A 19,249-nucleotide genomic window follows, 5' to 3' on the forward strand; every position below is an offset into this window, starting at 1 on the left:
GCAGAAACTCCTTGAAAAAACTTAAGTTCGGTATTTTTGTTTTTGTTGTTGTTTTTATGAGGGGGGGGGAGGGGGGAATATAGCACAATTCGCGAAAGATTTCTATCACACATTCCTCCTCACCTTCAATGGCTCAGTTTGTGTGCTCCTAAACTACGCAATCAGCCGACTTCAAGGAATAGGATTACAACGATTTGAAAGAATTAGATTGCAGCGATCAGCCTGTCTTCCCTCTCTCAAGATGGCTCCATTGTAAAGAAAATGGAAATGATCGTCAACTTGTGTTAAAAACGTTCAACTCTTCTGTGAAATCAGATAAAGAAACCACAGTTTCTGATGCACAAACAAAATCACTATCTCAAGAGCTTTCTTTCAAATTAGACATTGTGCTGCTCAATAGGGCGCTCAAGACGAAGGGTTGGTAAGAATTGAATCGGATGGAAACAATTGACGCCGAGTGCCATTCTGCATAATGTAGTCCCGAGAGACCGGTTGGCTTCCTCGCATTCGAAATCCTTACAAAAGTTGCTGAAAGCGATTGCACCTGAAAGGTTTCTTTTGTGTCAGGTTCATAAAAGAACCGGTTTGATTAGGATAGCAATCGATTACAAAGGTTTTCATTCGAGCGGTTCACCAAACTTTGTTCGTTTTGGAATTTAGTCCTATTGTCTTAAACAAAGCCCGCTCACTCTCTTTGTTCTGCTGTCGTATCAAAGAGTTACTAAGACAAATCATGATAACATTGACCCCGGCGAAACAGCTTTCATCGGAGTCGATAGGCCTTAACTAGCTAGGACAAATAAATGCATAGGTAATTTTCCTCGCCCACCACCAAGATAAACAGCCTACATCTTTAAATAAAACGAAAGCATACGCTTGTTACGTTTGAAACTTCCCACTCTAAATAACCCGCCATTATGTAAATCCTGATACCATAATAAAAGACGACAAACACGCTCAGATAGAACTTTACCCATCCCCGGGCACGATTAACTGCTTACTTTTTACAAAATCTATCAACCGCTGGCATTACTGTCATAATCTATTGTGACGGCGTCAGCCCACGACATGGATGCCGTGTAAATTTAAATTGTGTGCGTTTGAAATGCGCTGATAAGGCCTCGCCTTTGTCACTAACATGGGATATTGTGACCGCAGCGTAATGCAAGATGCTGCAAAAAATACCATCAATCAGCAGAACAAGTTGAATTAGGCCATCGCAATTTAGAGGAATCTGCGGTTACTGTGGAAACAGTATGAGACCGTAGATACCAATAATATGATGACTATTCTCCAGAATTTGTCTTTTCCGCACTGGCCACGACATGATCTGATAAATATTCATGTCACTTTGTGAGCTAAATCATTATCTGGAATCCATCTTGTAGTTTGTGGTCTGCAGATAGCCGATGATCATGACCCGAATGCGATCGAAATTCTCGGAAGAGTACCTCTCGATATATTAGGTCAGAAAGAATATCCAATATGCCAATCACCCGATCGAGTGTATATTCCACATTTTCGTTGCACCCAACAAAGTGCAACTGGTGCATCTGCCAGAGTCAACCGAGCGAAGGAAGCCTTGCAACGGTTATCATAGTCGACGCTTGGAGACTGTTGTTATTATTGGTGCAGTGTTCAGGGGCTTCTCATCAAATACCAGTAGAGTGAGAATCCGACAAACTTATGTAAATCATTTTGTGTTTCAGTGCAGGCTAATCCACCTTCGGTCTGACCCGGGCACTTTTTTTAAAATCAACATTTTTACACTGTAGTTCTTAAAGACAAAGTCATTACATGAAAAGGAACACTAGACAATCACAAAAGCTGGCAAGATGATGGTTCTAAAGTTAGGTTGATAGAGACCACGCTCCGAATACTACAGACCAATAAACAGAGTCATCTCGAGCATTTCGTCCAACACGCAACTGGCCCAACCGGACGACAACAGTTAATACACAACATGCAAGTTTCACTAGCCTGTTGACCGATTTTGCCACTCAGAGGGAAATGGTTAGATTGACCGGAATCGCCATAGGGCTTCCCGGAGGACTATCCTTGGATATGCTATTAGCTCCATCGCAGATCAAACAGTAGCCAACAGGCTCGAGTATCAAAGGAACGTGCACAATGACCATTAGTTCATCTGTATTCAGAGTATTGCCTCGGTTTAATGGGGTCGTTTTTGTCTGGTATCTCGTTCCGAGGAACATGAGGTAGCGACTTCACAGAGTTCGCGTTGTCCTTCAAATTTTCATCATTATGTGTGGCGTTCACGTTTTCACATGTATAACGTGTCACTAGTGACTCACGTTTCATGCGAGACATGAAAAACGAACAAGTCAGGATTACTTAAGATATCTTAACCGTTTAGTTAACGACTTTCAAATGAAATGAGTACAGTATAACTTTAAGCATAGGAAGAAAAACCGTGGGAAACAACACAGAGTGTAGAAACATTCCGCTTCTTTTTTGTGTCAATAAGGTTTCTTGCCTTAGTGCTGCAAGTCCTCGAAAACTTGGCGAGAAAGTGCCCACACCTGTTCAACACTCTCCTACAAACTCACCTCAACAAGACATATAGAGCCTCTCAAGTTGTTACCTAATAGCATGAATATCATGGCTTTCATATGGTGTCACAAATGAGTACAGGCAATGGGATGCTGAAGGGCTACCGGTAAACGAGTTATGACGTCATATAAGACAAAGGTGAAGGTCAACAGGAATGGCCTGACAAGGTTTGTCTGCAGGTTTGGGTGCAGAATGCGCGGTCAGAAACAAAAGCTGTTGATGGGCCGAAAATCTCCAACGGATTCTTATAAGATTGTTAGTTAGATCTTATCCAGTTTGGTGTACATGTACATGTACATTCTTAACAAGATTCTTAGTCAAGTTCTTAAGAAAAAGTAGTTTGTAAACGTATACAATAAGTGCGTTCTTTGCAAGAGGTAAAAATCAAACCACACTGGTTGCTAGTTCAGAAACATATCAAGTACAAGTTGATGGTATTCACATAGAGGCTGTGAAAGGACCGGGCCTTCTTTACCTATAAATGAACTCCTTGTTTTGTACACTCCCGCGCGATCGTTCCGTTCAGTCGCATATATCATGAACAACAAAGCTGGAACCTTGTTTTACGATTGTGATTTGCTCTGAAAACATCTTAGTTACAAACTAACCATCCATATAGGCACCATCCTAATGGGAAAGGTTCTGTCCGTATTGGTGTTTATCCGGATTTGAGCGGTAGAGAGACAAAGAAAACCTGATATTCCCGTTTAGCAATGGACAATGATATAAATACTTCTTTCGGGTGGCCATTCACAGTGCTAACCATTAGCTTAGTGTACAGGCCATTCCTAACCCAGTGTATTGGTTAACTTGTCCCAACAGACTATTCCATGTTTATAAATAACCTTTAATTCTGAGCCGCTAGATCGATGCTTAGAAGTCAACGAATCGTCGGCTGTTAACATGACGGCTTTATATGGCTTCTTGGACTGATGCAGAGAATTGGAAGATTGTTGACGTACACCGTACAATAAACAGATCATGGATCTCATTGCGCTCGAATGAGACGAATGGGATGGAGCAAGAGGGGTCTTTAACATGCAACCAGAGGCGTCTTGGAATCGAACCGCATGTTACAATCAACGTGAGTTCGAACACATTTCGATTTGTCCTTCCCGGTTTAGGCCTATCGACGCCGATGTAAGCTGTTTCTCGGGGTCGCTGCTATCAAAAGTTGCCCTGGTGACCCATAAGACAGTTAGTGCAATAGAACTATAGGCCTAGCGGTGAGCAGGCTTTGTTTGAAGACAATAGACAGTGTCTTGGACTAGGCCTCAATTCATTTAGGTGCGATGGGATTTTAGGTTTAGGTGCGGGCGGGATTTGTTTGAAGACAATAGACCGTCTTGGGCTAGCTCTGAATTCTTCAAGCTGCGATGGGATTTTAGGCCGAGGTTGCAGCGGGCTTTGTTGAAAGACAACAGACCGTGTATTGGGCTAGGCCTGACGTTGAGGTAAGGGGCAGAATAACATTATGCAACATAACGCTGTATGGCTGGATATACACGTCGCTTACTCAAAAAGGTATCAACTATTCATAACAGCGATTACTGTCGATTTCTACTGTTTCTTCTCGTCATATTTCTGGCAATCATCCTCCCTGTTCCAGCTACTCAAATGATACCATATATGTGGCGATGCCAAGGGCAACATTTATCTCATTTGTTTACCTCAATTGCTTTTTTTCACAAAGAAACATTTAATTATATTTCAATAACAACACCCATTTCTGACGCCTGCGACATAATTGCATACTCCACCCATTGAAGACCGGTTATCAGAGTTTCACCAGCGGGAACCACCTTGTAGCAACACATCGTATTTCTCTGCAGTCAACGTCATCACAGTTGTATTAGTAACGAACAACTTAGATGACACTTCTGATAAAGTCTAATGTATGAAAAGGTACGAAGGATAGGGTTTCAAATTTTCAAAATTAGGTAAAATCATGAGGCGAATTCGATTCATTGCAAAACGATACCATCAGAAAATGCTGACCGATGGCGTTCCAACGAACGATCATGTTAATAAATTTACAATAGGCAGCATCAGAAAATTCTCCTGGGAAGCTTTTCAAGGCTTGTTCATGGCAATAGGTTTACCAATGGTAACATAGAAAGTGCTGATTGAGAGTTTTCCAACGAATGGTAATGGCAATAGGTTTACAATGGAACCAATAGTAAGTGCTGATTAAGAATAGGTTTAGAAATGGTACCATCGAAAGTGCTCATGTCAGTCGGCTAACAGATAGTACCATGAGAAAGTGCTGATTGAGAGTTTTCCAACGAATGGTAATGTCAATATGTAAAGTTCTGAAAATAATTTATTTTACTGCTTAATGCTCTAAAAACGTGACGACAGGCGAAAACATACCAACATGACGACAGGCGAACAAGTGAAGACCAAACAGAGTGAAAGTGCGGTTTTTGTCAGTTCATGAGTATCGAACCCAACCCTACTCCAGCCGTACAGTATATGCCTCGTCACGCATGCCAACCAAACACATCTCCAGTAGCAATTCATGATCAAACCGCGATCAATCACCACCAGTTGACAGCGCGTGCTTCACAACCTCGTCCACAGCTTCAAGTTTAATTATCTGCTTCGTGACTTTTAGCTGACATTTCGACCAAATTACATTCAATTCCAAGCAGTACATTCGTCATTTCCCTGTAGATTTATGCACGCAACGTGCACTGAATGTACAATGTGTTTGTCAAGATGTGATGGGACGGAGTCTGTAGTTTGATTAGAGTTCCCCGACTGGTATTTGGAAGAAATCCGTTTAAAGTCCGCTTGGCTATCAGACGCTTTTAGTGTGGATAGGTTATTGAACAGTGCCGTGTTTGGCAGAGAAGGTTCCAAATGTGGTGTGTTTATCACGTGAAGAAAGAAGTGACGAGATATTTGATTTTGTATTTCCCATGTCAAAATTCCACAGAAGTTTCTTAAACAAGACGTTATTCAATTTCTAGTACAGCAGCTGTGTACATTACTTTTCTTTGCCTTCGCAGGTGAAGGCCTACCGATCTCCATGACAGTTGGTTCGTAGGGGTTGGTAATGAGAAGATTTGCCCTGATAAACCTTTGATAAGTCGGAAAACGGGAATGTAGGCCTAGGTGCCACCGGGCTTGTTGAAAAACAACAGACCATGTACTGGACTATAGACCTAAATTATTTCAGTTTTAACCTACTGCTCATCAAGATCGTCACTAAATACATCATTAACGCAGTGTAAAGTTCATTAGATATTTAAATCCCATTGGGCTACACTACAAAAAAGAAAAAAAACATTGCCCCGAGCTAAACTCACTTGTATTGTGGCGGGTCTCTCAGGCATTGCAAATTATAGTGCTACTAAAACTGATCTTGAATTGATTATTTATTTTTAATCCAATTGCGTTAATAATTAAAATTAATGCACTCAACTGAAATCGAGGGGAAAAAAAGAGGTGACTGTATGTATGCATACTTCACGGGCGATTCTCCACATCGATGGAATTTTATTATCAGCGTATTGATTTTGCTTCCTAGTCTGAACTCTGTTCTATTCTAATAACGTTGTGATTGTAACCATTGGATGCACTTGCTGGTGGATTGAGATGCGGGGTCACGGCACTTGTTGAGGCTGACTGTCAAACGCGGGAAAGGTCGCCGCGCTTACAGAAGCAACGCCTTTAACTTCAACTTTGAGAGTGAATTACATTCGTCGAACAGTCACACCTTCGATTCAACTGGACTGACATCGTGATGAAGTATGTGTTTTTCGCATAATGATATTGTAAACTCCGTGCATAAATGTGCATTAATTAAGGTCTCAATATACGATTACGAATTATTAATCTTTTACCCTGATCCGTAAATCGTACACCCAAGTCTGTGGAACCTTCTGGTAGATAAGCTGAAGTCGTATTCCAGGTCGTAGTGACGGCCAAAGACTTGGATAACGACTTCTATCCATCTAAGGCACAGGTCAATGTAATTGAAAAATACATTGTATAGATGCATGATGAATAACAATATGAAAGATGTCAGCCAATTAGATTGAATCAAATATCACTATATAATTGTAGTTCAAACTCTAAGATAAAACCGTTGGAATATATCCGTTCTTTTCACAGAATTTCGCGAATTGCAGTAAAAAAGCACGAACATTTTGCCGATTACTGTATTATTGGTAGGCAACGGCCTTGTTGAGCCTCCGTAACGCGACTTCCAAATCAGGCTCCTCAGTACCGTTAAGTTGGTCAAGTCATCAAACGTGCCAATACCATCATTCTCGTGCAAATACCATCATTCTCGTGCGAATACCATCATTCTCGTGCGAATACCATCATTCTCGTGCGAATACCATCATTCTTGCAGTCACGACGTTTTTCGCTCGTCAAAAGTCATCAATCTGCTGAGAATTATGAATTAAGGATAGAAACGACAGTTACGATACATAAAGGAGTATCTCGTGTTTTTGTTGCCGACGGCTTTGTCCCAAGATCTAATAAGTGTGCCAACACGACATTACAGTAACGTGTCCACTAAGATTTATGATCGGACCCATCAAACCACTGCCGATATTCGTCAGTAATGCAAGCACAACCTCCCGGCGGTAACGATCTGTATCTGATGATGGGGAAGTTGATAGCGGAGCTGTCTGCGAGGCCAAGGGTGCTCGCTTGATCGGACATGGCATCTGTCACATCTCGGCTGGACTCTCACGGTGACGAGATTTCCCGCGAGCATGGTAGGCTCGTTACATAGTACGTCATGTAGACCTTTGGTCATTCAGATGAAATTGCCGTTTGCGTATCGAGTTGTGTTCAGGATGAATCGAATTATGTTACGGTAAGATAAAGTACAGCCCGGCAGCTTTTGCGAGACTATCCGCAGGCATGGTCGACGGACTGAATCGACGGATGAATTTGTCTGATGCGTATCGAATGTGTTCAGAAGGATGTTATGCGAGTGTTGCACTGTGCTTTACGTGCGCCGATTGGAACAATTCTGCTGAGTGGCCCGCTTCGAACGCCTGGAATCAGTGCGTACATCAACATCAGTTTGTACCGATCGGTTTCAGGAAACCACATCCATCTACCTCGTCCCAAAGTAGACCCGCTAATGTCTACATTGTTTAATTTATGCACTTAATTTACCATAGGGACGGGTCGATTCTGGTCAAATCTCAGTAGAACCACAAAAGCAGACCAAACTAAAGACTGGAACTGGGCGATATCCTTGTAACCTCTGAACCAGGGATTGGCAGGGTCAAGGCTAGGTCTCATGACGAACAGACTGATGGGGCTATGGCTGTGGCCATAGTGCGTATACATGTGCAAGACGTGTTGACGTTGAAATCACGTATACGTGTATACAGATTGACCTTATAAAAGTGAAAGTAGAGCATTTGCGTTGGATACTAGTTTTTGTTGTCCACGCGCAAAACGACGGATTCTTGATTAAACACCAATTAATCCGCATCACGCATTTTCATTTCGGTCTAAACGTGAACAGCAATGTACCGAGTAACCTTATTTGTTCAACGCATCATCGCTAGCAACGGCACACATCGACTTCTCAATCGTTAATGAGTCTGCACAACAGTCAACAGTTGACTGTGAATTAGTCGGCTCTTGTCATATCAACTGATAGAAGTATAAACCAATAAGTCCGAGTGTTTCCTAGGTGATGCCCCGCGGTGTAACAGTCCAAAACACCCCCAAGGAAAAGGTTCCGTCCATCCTTTATCATGATGGATTACTACCACATCTCATTGCTGCCGCAAATGTTTTTGAAGTCGCCGTAAATGATCTCGCTTCGTTTTCTTCTTCGTATATAGCTAAGTTTCTTGCATTTGGCGCCGAAGTCATCAATGTAATCCGAGATTTCAAGCACGTTTGAAGAGGGCATCATTAAATATTAGGAAAACATCGATTTTTTCTTTAGGAGCACCATGTATGCGAGTCAATACAGATTGTATTATGTTACAATAGCGGATGGAATTCGAATCTATTTGCCTCCGCGGAAGATAACAAGAGCAGACGGCTACGGCAGCCATCGCCAGAAGTAATTTGGCCCTAGCGGTTCCATGTGCCATAACAACATTCTCTGGGTAATGCTTAGAAAAGCAAGATCGATGCTAGCCCTCGATCACAAAAGGTCATGGACCATAATGGGCTACAGGATTGCCGCCAGATACCCGGACATTGATTAGATATTTATAGAATTTCCTATCGAAACAAAGATGATTCGGGAGCTGATGGTGCCAGGCGCCATTACGGTGACGTCATGTCCTTTCTGTCCCTAGATGATTCGAGAAGGAAGTCGATAATTGCTGTGGCATCGTGCTGTGTGGTCGATCACTGGGTGAGAAATGATTTTCTGAGATCATTTCACCAAGAAAACAAAAAAACATTAGGATCTGCATTGTTTGTTCGTGTAGAGTGTTTTTGTCCACCTTACGCTTTTATGCCCCTTACATCGCTGTTAAAATAATTCAGGCCTAGCCCAATATACGGTTTATTGTCTTTAAACAAAGCCCGCTCGCACCTAGGCCTTAAAATCCCATCGCAGCTAAAAGAATTGAGATCGAGCCCAATACACGGTCTATTGTCTTTAAACAAAGCCCGCTCGCGCTCAGGCCTAAAATCCCATCGTAGTTAAAATAATTCAGGCCTAGCCCAATACACGGTCTATTGTCTTTAAAGAAAGCCCGCTCGCACCTAGGCCTAAATTCTATTTGTGCTATGAAAGTGTATTCATGGCAAATCTTGATAACAGCGACCCCCACGGCCTAAAAGAGCAACTGAACGTAAATAATGAGGCTGGTGAATAGAACCACTCATCGCCATAGAACAAGACAAACTTGACATGCATTTGACAACAACGTTTACAACTCTATCGATGTACACATTAAGAATGTTGAAATTCATATTCGATGTGAATTGTGATGACTGTAAAAATCACAAATTCAATTCCAAATTACAAATGTTGATCGAACGAGTAAAGTCATTCTGTGCAAGTGGTTGTTGATGGTCTTATGCGTTGATAACATACGTCATAAACCTATAGCTTCAGTTGCATTCAACGATAATAACAGACGAGGTTGAAAGGCGTGGGCGGATTTTTCCTCCCATGTTAGTGATTCTCCTGTTTCATCAATAAGGCATTTTCTGGATGTGTTTGACGTTTTCCCAATATTGTTTCAACGCTTTAGTAGAAAAAACGCATGAATTCATTATTTTTGGCACACGTTTTCCTGACGCGGAAAACTTTCGCAACAATTACGTTATTCTGCCCTTACCACGCAGTTAAAAGAATTAAGGCCTAGTCCATTTTCTTTAAACAAAGCCCGCTCGCACCTAGGCCTAAATTCCTGTCGTTACGTTTTTCGCCCTTTACCTCGCAGTTAAAGAATTGAGGTCGAGCCCAACACACGGTCTATTGTCTTTAAACAAAGCCCGCTCGCACATAGGCCTAAAATCCCATTGTTCTCCTGTCTTATCAAATGGTTATCAGGGTAAATCTTGACAACATCGACTCCTATGAAGCAGCGGATACGGGTTTACATCGCTGCACGGAGGTCGCACTTGGGTCCAGTAAGGATTAAGATCGAAATAACATTTGTTGATGGCAACGACAATCTATAGTTCTCTACAATTAAAGGATACTGGGTAGTCGACAGCTTGGTAATTATGCAACTGGTCCTTTAAGACATGTCAGTGGAAGTCCGACCTTAAAGCTGACATGCATGCATAAAACCCCTTACGGCCATGTCAGAAAACTCTAACGCCCGACAGCAATCTTTTGAACGACCGTTCAGCCATGTTTCAGACGCTCTCAGATATGATAGGCGTCCAGCAGGCCGCAGTGGCGCTACCGTATTCACCAACAGGGCACTGGATGAGGAGTCGTGCAGATATGAGCATTAGATCATAGTATCTTCGAACGCCACCTCATCAGACAGTTCTTCAATACACGCATGGTTTAAATACTAGCAAAGCGGGACATTGTTTTGCATCTTTAAAACTCGAAAAATAGTTGCGTGCTCCTATAATCATCACAGGGTGTCATGTTCATCTCCTGATTATGTATCTTATGAATTCATTTTGCTAATATTGTATGAGGGCAATTTTTAAAGCCACTTTGAAACCGAAAATGGTACAGATGGCACAAAAGACGCCATTTTGTCAAGCTCGTACGTGAAAAGAAAAATCAACTGAAAAATGTGGTTGCACAGCGTAATGGATAAGACGGCAAGGATTAAGTGTCGAGGGTCCCGAGTTCGAACCCGCTCTAGGGAAATTTTTAATTTTTCATTCAACGAGAGCGTCTCTGTGACCCGTCTCGTTATGAACTTGTTGTTTATGTAGTCAAGTGTGACCAGTCGCTTGGTGTCTATCATGTTTCAAGTGCAAGTGGTCCTTAGGTGGTCGGGCGTTTGTGTTTTTTTTCTTGGCCATCAGGGGTATTATGCATGCATGTCAGCTTTAAATCATTGTGAAACTTTCCAAAGGAATAAAGCTAGGCGCACAGGAAAGGCTGCAAGGAAGGAGACCGAGGTCATTGAAATTCTTCATAGTTGAAACAAACTAATTCAAAATACCTCTGTGTGCCCTCCCGATCAGCTTAAGAAGCATGGAAAGCCAGAATGCAACTCGAGCACTTTTTAAGTCCCACGCTAGTCGTGCCCCTGAACAAAGTCATCTTCCTAATTGTTAATTTCCATGGCAAGGTAATTGGAACGCACGTAGAACTCGTCTGTAAACAACACGAGAACCTGCGCTGTACAATTAGCAGAGATCAAAGACGTCGTCCTCTTTCTCAAACGAAATCCTATCTGTATCGATAAAACTTCAAAGGGGACCGATCCGTTTGGAGCGCCCTTGAAAAATAGATTACCAAGCTTAAATTGGGTCTATCGATGCACGTATACCATCTTGTTTTTCCTAAATGGAGACAGTGCACACTGCATCTGGTGCCTTGTGTATTGTGGTAGATGGCGTGCATTTGGAACACAGAGTTTGCGTTCATTGCGTGTAGAAGTTATAGTTGTAGATCAAAGTCTTCTAACGTGCTTTGTGTTGAGAATTGCTCTGTTGCTGGCGAAAGGTCACAGGTCGGTATCTCGTGCCATACCAACACAGGTCTCAACAGAGGTAGTTTAGAGTAAATATCAAACGGGGTCATCCCCAGTTTCTCCTGATCCTGTTCACCAGGTTCTATGCGTATCCTATGCACATCGGATTCTATTTGATTCGGGTTATATGTCTCTTGGTCTCTCGTTCCTATGTTTCCGAGGTTGTATGTTCTCCTATATGTGCCCTATGCGCCAAATTACATATTAATCATTCTTCCCCCTGATCTCGCAGTAAAGAATAAGGCCTAGCCCAATACACGGTCTATTGTCTTTAAACAAAGTCCGCTCGCACCTAGGCCTAAATTCCCGTTGTTCTACTGCCGAATCAAAGGGTGTTAAGGGCAAATCTTGATAACATCGACACCCACGAACCAGCTTTCTTGGGGGTCGACAAGGCGTAAACCGGCGAATGTCAGAAACTGCGTGCTTCAGGAAATTAATTTCGCTCGTCAAAGCAGCTATATTTCATTTTCAATGTTAACGCTTGGCTAGAAGCGGGAATTTCGTGCTGTTTTTTACCCTTCCTACACAGATTGACTTTCTATGCAGTATTATTTTTAGCAGCGACAGAACTAGAAAATGCAAAACATTATATTCTAGTAACCAATATATTGCATTGTATCAAAACTTGATCGATGCAAAACGACTGGATGCGTCAGGTAGAAAAAATATCGGATGAACCCCGGGCCAAACCGATTGTCTACACAAGTATATAAACCGATAATGAACCTTTGTTCAAGAAGACGCATGATTCCTACAGAATTCTGATACGTCAATATATCATGTGTAAAATGAGAATACAGTATTTGTATGTCTTCGGGAGAGATGTTTTCTTTTGTAAGTCTTGGTGAAAAGTGATATGCTAAGGTGCTCAAATTCGTTTAGTGCTTGGATCGGGTTGAGATCAAGCTGGAAACAATAGCGTTCATGTTTAATAAAGAGATATCATATAGAACTAACATTATATGAATTGTGCTACAGGCGATATACCGAAATGTCAGTGTCCCTGAGGAAAAATTGTTGACCGAGGCGGCTCTGGGCTGAGGTAGACAAAGTTTCCCATTTCTGGCCAGTTGAAAGTACCCAGTGGCACCACCAAGGCTAGTGACCCGAAGAAACATTGTTGACTGAGACGGCTCTGGGCTGAGGTAGACAAAGCAACCTACTCCATGACAGTTAGAGTACCCAGTGCCACTTGGCAAGCTTTGAACCAACAACCTTCCGATCTCAAGTCAGATCCACTTCAACTACGCCACTGCGCTTTCTTCAGTCAGCGTTAAAACAATCAAGCCATCGAATTCTTCATTCCTTCACATCTCGGATGCATTTCTTCCTCGAAGCCAAGTAGCAACTAAAAATATTCGCACTCCGATCCGGAATAAACCCGCCGTTTCAAGTTTCTACATCAGTAGCTTTAATCACTTCCAAAGGGTACGTGTTAGATTTGAAGCATTAAGAGTCTTGATTTAACTTGTTTAAGTTGCAAGGTGTCTGCGAGCGATTTGCTACGAAATTAAAATACCGCCACTTGTGAAATGTCAACTACATGTCTCAAAGCGACGCACTTCCTCCTCCGACACTTCATAATAAGAAAGATTAAATGTCGTATTTTAGTCTAAGTGTATAGTAATTGTCATATCTTGAGGGTATTCAGGTATTACACGGGAATAAAGTTCATCGTAATGAACTGTACATCTTTAGTTTATAGGTGTCGAACTATGAATTGCTTTATATCGCTTATTCAAATAGTAAAGAAACATGATTACCTAGGAGGGCCAGTAATTTGCTAAATCCAACGCATCATCAGTCTCCTAATTTGTTCTAGGTTTAGGATGAGCAGGACGTTTTCTGAAAGAGTTCATCAACTAAATTTAGAAAAACACAAAGCTTTTAGAAGATAATTTTGAAGAAACATGACATATTTTACAATGATAATGAATATAAGCCTCGAGTGTACGTCATTCCTTACATCAGATCTATTTAGTATCTTATAGAGATGGTGCGTGAATTGCTCTTGTGAGAACTATGACATCCATTGTGGTTTTGTACGACACAAATAAACAATTATCTATACTCGGGTTCTACCAGGGTCGAAACAGTCAACATACCAACGCATAATTGACAGAGATTTCGACACTGCGTGTAAACATCTCTGTACGCTTTTATACTCTAAGTATTCGGCCAATTAACTGAAACCAAATCCCGCCGTCGTCCATTCATCGCCAATCCCATACGGCTCTGCTAGTTACATCCCCGAAACTGATCCGATTTGTTGTGACATTTAGTGATCGAGTAGAAATGCATCCATTGGATTGACAACACTCGTGTGTTGAAATGTTCGTGTCCAGAGCGACTATACGCGAGGCGTAAGACCAGGTCACTCGGCATCATGCTTAGGATAAGGTTGCGATTCACCAGTAACCACTGTGACATCACATATTGTGTTTGAATACCAGTATATGACATCAATATTTCCATGTTAAGATAACTCTTTGGGCAAAGCTGTAAGAAACGTGTTAAGACACTAGTTGTTCTCAACTGTAACTTGGAGATATCTCCTTCAGTTCAGTCCAATAGCCTTAATGCCAAGTAGAATTAACGACACTCGTCGGACGTTTTTTGGACAACTAACCCCAGGGGCCACCTTTTCCAAAATATCTAGTCACAGGCTTGGCGTTAAGATTACTTGGCGATATCGCCTTTGGTTAAGTCATGGAGCCTTAACGCTATATTAAGGTTATCGCCAAATAGATGGCCAACCTACTTCTTCTGAAGGTCCGACTACCACTAGCACTTTTTTGCTCTAATGGTAAATGATTCTGATCTTGTTAATCAAAATGAGGCTGAGGGCTTCTCAAGGAAATGACACTACAGAACATTGTGAGCCGCTCCCTTTCGAACCCGATGCGAACTATGTCCTGCAAATTCTGCTGGCGTCAGGAGATTATCAGATATGCAAGTTAACCCTTTTTAATGCTTATTGCTACTTTCACACCCGGACATGCATGATTTGTTTGATCATCTTTAGGCCCCTCATAAACCACTGGCCTCACTGGCAGATCCTGATTTGATCGTTTCACGCCATTGGTATGGCTGATGATCCCCACGTAATGCAGTTTCATTCCGACTTAGAATGGTGTGAATACATCTGAGAAATCTGACGAAGCGAGAGTAAGTTGTTGTAATTTACAGTAAGTTTAAGTCCTAATTCTCGTGTCCTTGAGTTCAGATCTCCGAGTCGCATTTTGCCAAATCTAACGAGCGATGCAAGTTTCTTTGAAAATGACTCAACTCTCCGAAGTTCCATGTGGTAGTTAAGAACCACAAACGTTAGATTATTCTTGAAAAACGTGTGGTTGACTTTCCATTATCTCACTTTAGTAATTCTTTTAAAACAGCAACTAGAACCATTACAAAGGAGTTCCACCCGCAAACGAACGATTCAAATCACTGCGATTATAATCGTCTGCGGTTAACGCGGTAAACGCTCTCTTCAACAACTAAACCTCAGCCTCACAAAGCTAAGAACAGAAGAGAAGCTCCACTCACCCACATACACCAACCCTCGCAACAAACCATGAATATAGATTGAAACTAAGCATCCCTAGAGTAAACTACAACTTTGAAATCTCAATTAATCAAATTCGACCCGGACACGTTTTGTATGCTAAACCCGTATCTAATTAACTCGAGACTTCAAACCTTCGTACCAAGTTTTGAGTGTATTGGCTCCTTTCTTCAAATCCGTGTTTTTACTCAAGAAAACGTCTTCAAATCCGGCTTCTCACACTGTAGCGAGAGATTCCGTTACTTGAGACAGCCAGTTTGCTCAAACTGAAACATGATAAGTGCAGTGTCATCGTGGTGTGAAGAGGTGTGAATCCGAGATGGCTGACGAGCATGTTAACACCGTCATCCCCGACAACCCGTAACCCCACCATTGCACATTCTCAGTTGAGCAAAATGCGTACAGTACAATACCAAATCTTAAGTCGCCACCCTGGTGTAAAATCCATATACGAGTCTCTAAAAGTGTTATTATGACTAAGAATTTAACTAGAATCTAACAAATATCTTGTCATGAATACATATGCACACGTGTACACGATAAATTTTCGATATTGGATATTAAATACGAGCAGGTGCGCCCGCCAGCGAAAGCATCCCGTAACTGTGTGTTTTTGTCGCGGTTTTATTGACAGCCTCAAGTAATTATGAGGTTGTCATAAATTCATACTGCAGGTGGCCATACAGCGCACATAAACACACTTAAGACACACTGCATATGGTATGTAATCTAGAATCTTAGGGTCAAAAGTGGCTCTCCCTCAAAAAGAAGCCGGCGACATGCTCTTCCATCACGACATTATACGCCATTTTGAGTTTGCGGTAGCCTGTTATTAAGTCACAGTTTCACACCCAGTCACCACTGCACACCAAAGACGAAATCTACTACATATGCAATCTTCAATCTTACGGTCTGTCGCGCTCAACCGCTCCTATATCACCCTGATCTTTCAACCCGTCCAGTCAGACCTCACCGCCACATTATACAGTTACCTACAGCCATGAATAGATAAATATCAGGACACGCAGCATCCTTTGAAGACTCCATGTCAACACGGCGAGTTTTTGTATCATCGGAGAGCGGTAACTCGGAGAAGATGGGAGATTACGCTGTACTTTGGTCTCAAAGGAATCGAATCTATAGCAGGCTTAACGCTGCAAGAGTTATATCGGGTTATTCAGAACAAATAACATGTCTTAAAAGTTCTAGACCACAGAAGTTTTCAAGATTCGTACACCTCTCTAAGAGTTTTATAGAAATGAATCTGAAGTGTACAGGGTGGGCCAAAAAAATGGAAGATAAAATACTTCCTTCGCAGTGACCCAAAGCAACTTTACGGACGGAGAATAAATGTTCATGGGAGAGTAATATAACCAAGATATCTCAATTAGGTTCAGTGGTTTTAGCTCAATAGCCAATTCGTTGAGGCAAAGTCGGTCCGAGTAATTTTGAAGCTGTTCAAATTACAATTCTTCTCTTGGCTCAAATCGATCACAACATCGGCTCTAGATCTAAAACTACTAAACAGAATCGTTATATCTTCTTTTGGAATCATTTCCATTTTGGAAAGATTCTCAAACCTCTGGTTTTAGTACGCTGGGTCTTGGTGTAATGGATGAAGCCTGTGATCAATTTTTGCTTCACGAAATTGGCTCTGGATCTAAAACTACCGGACTGAATCTAGGTGTAATGGATGAAGCCTGTGATCAATTTTTGCTTCACGAAATTGGCTCTGGATCTAAAACTACCGGACTGAATCTAGGTGTAATGGACGAAGTCTGTGATCAATTTTTGCTTCACAAAATTGGCTCTGGATCTAAAACTACCGGACTGAATCTAGGTGTAATGGATGAAGCCCGTGATCAATTTTTGCTTCACAAAATTGGCTCTGGATCTAAAACTACCGGACTGAATCTAGGTGTAATGAATGAAGCCCGTGATCAATTTTTGCTTCACAAAATTGGCTCTGGATCTAAAACTACCGGACTGAATCTAGGTGTAATGGATGAAGCCCGTGATCAATTTTTGCTTCACAAAATTGGCTCTGGATCTAAAACTACCGGACTGAATCTAGGTGTAATGAATGAAGCCCGTGATCAATTTTTGCTTCACAAAATTGGCTCTGGATCTAAAACTACCGGACTGAATCTAGGTGTAATGAATGAAGCCCGTGATCAATTTTTGCTTCACGAAATTGGCTCTGGATCTAAAACTACCGGACTGAATCTAGGTGTAATGAATGAAGCCTGTCATCAATTTTTGCTTCACAAAATTGGCTCTGGATCTAAAACTACCGGACTGAATCTAGGTGTAATGGACGAAGTCTGTGATCAATTTTTGCTTCACAAAATTGGCTCTGGATCTAAAACTACCGGACTGAATCTAGGTGTAATGGACGAAGTCTGTGATCAATTTTTGCTTCACAAAATTGGCTCTGGATCTAAAACTACCGGACTGAATCTAGGTGTAATGGACGAAGTCTGTGATCAATTTTTGCTTCACAAAATTGGCTCTGGATCTAAAACTACCGGACTGAATCTAGGTGTAATGGACGAAGTCTGTGATCAATTTTTGCTTCACAAAATTGGCTCTGGATCTAAAACTACCGGACTGAATCTAGGTGTAATGGACGAAGTCTGTGATCAATTTTTGCTTCACGAAATTGGCTCTGGATCTAAAACTACCGGACTGAATCTAGGTGTAATGGACGAAGTCTGTGATCAATTTTTGCTTCACGAAATTGGCTCTGGATCTAAAACTACCGGACTGAATCTAGATATATTGGTCGACTTTTCTTCTAGAACGATCATCCGGTACCCGCGCTTTGGGTATAGGTGCGCTGGAAGTATGCTCGCTTCTCCTTGACATTAAATTCAACGTTATTAATAACTTCAAGTAACAAACTAACAAAGGAGTGGGATGTGATATTTCAACATTCATTTTCATCCCGCTTACAAAAGGGCTTATCCAAGGATTGCCTTTTAAGGCTAATCCTCTCAACTCCTGCAGAGTGCAATACAACAATCACGCGCGAGTCACGCGACAGATATCACCAGTGTACTGGGTGATACATGAAACATAACACACTTTTGAATTCGAATTCATCCCAAGATACCAATCTCATATCTTATTCACCAAGTCTCGAAAAAAAAGCTAACGATCAGTTAAAGATGATATTTCTAAAAATGGCGAGTTTGGAACAGCCTGGTTAAAACCTATGACGGGAATAAGCTTCCATTGATAAACGTTAACAGTTTCAAGTTCCCTCAGGCAGTTGATTATGTAGTCAATGAGTTGCATAAGAAGTAATCACCAATTTAGTTATTTTTACCACGTTCAGCTAGTCCAGATAAAGACTTGTGCCACGACTGGATCTCTTTAACATGTGATTAGTATTTTTATATCTTTTATTAGCTGCTGCAAATATGAAAATTGTCGCGCTAAATGTTGCACTTGACAGAAATTTGGTGACGGGTGATTGATATTATTGGACTTATTCAAAATCAAAAGTCTTCACTATTTTCTGTGACACCTCGTATATACCGTGCTCGAAGGTAAACAGACTGTCAATAGGTAGAGACATGACATGTCAGAATATAGTTAGTGACTATGCATAGCATCCTGATTGTGTCAATTTCATCTGACAATGCACTTAGCCAGGTATACATTTGGGGGCATCGGGGAGTGGTGATTGATGGTGACGTACGGGTCCACCCTCTCATTCACAAAGTGGGTCGATTAGTGCGCATGTAACTGCGTTCGTTCCCTCTCTGACGTCACAACTAGTTAGGGCCTGTCATGACTGGCCGAAGCAACCTTCTCGTCATCTTGACATGACAAGCCATTTCACTTCTCTCATGCGCTGGGGGAGTCTTGTCGAATGCCATGTTTACAACACGATGCCTCCTCGTTTAGCGGGAAAAGTCACGTGCTTTAACAACAAGATGGCGTCCGATTAGATTTGTGACGTAGAAAATCT

Source organism: Lineus longissimus, chromosome 16 (genome assembly GCF_910592395.1).
Source record: "Lineus longissimus chromosome 16, tnLinLong1.2, whole genome shotgun sequence".
NCBI lineage: Eukaryota > Metazoa > Nemertea > Pilidiophora > Heteronemertea > Lineidae > Lineus > Lineus longissimus.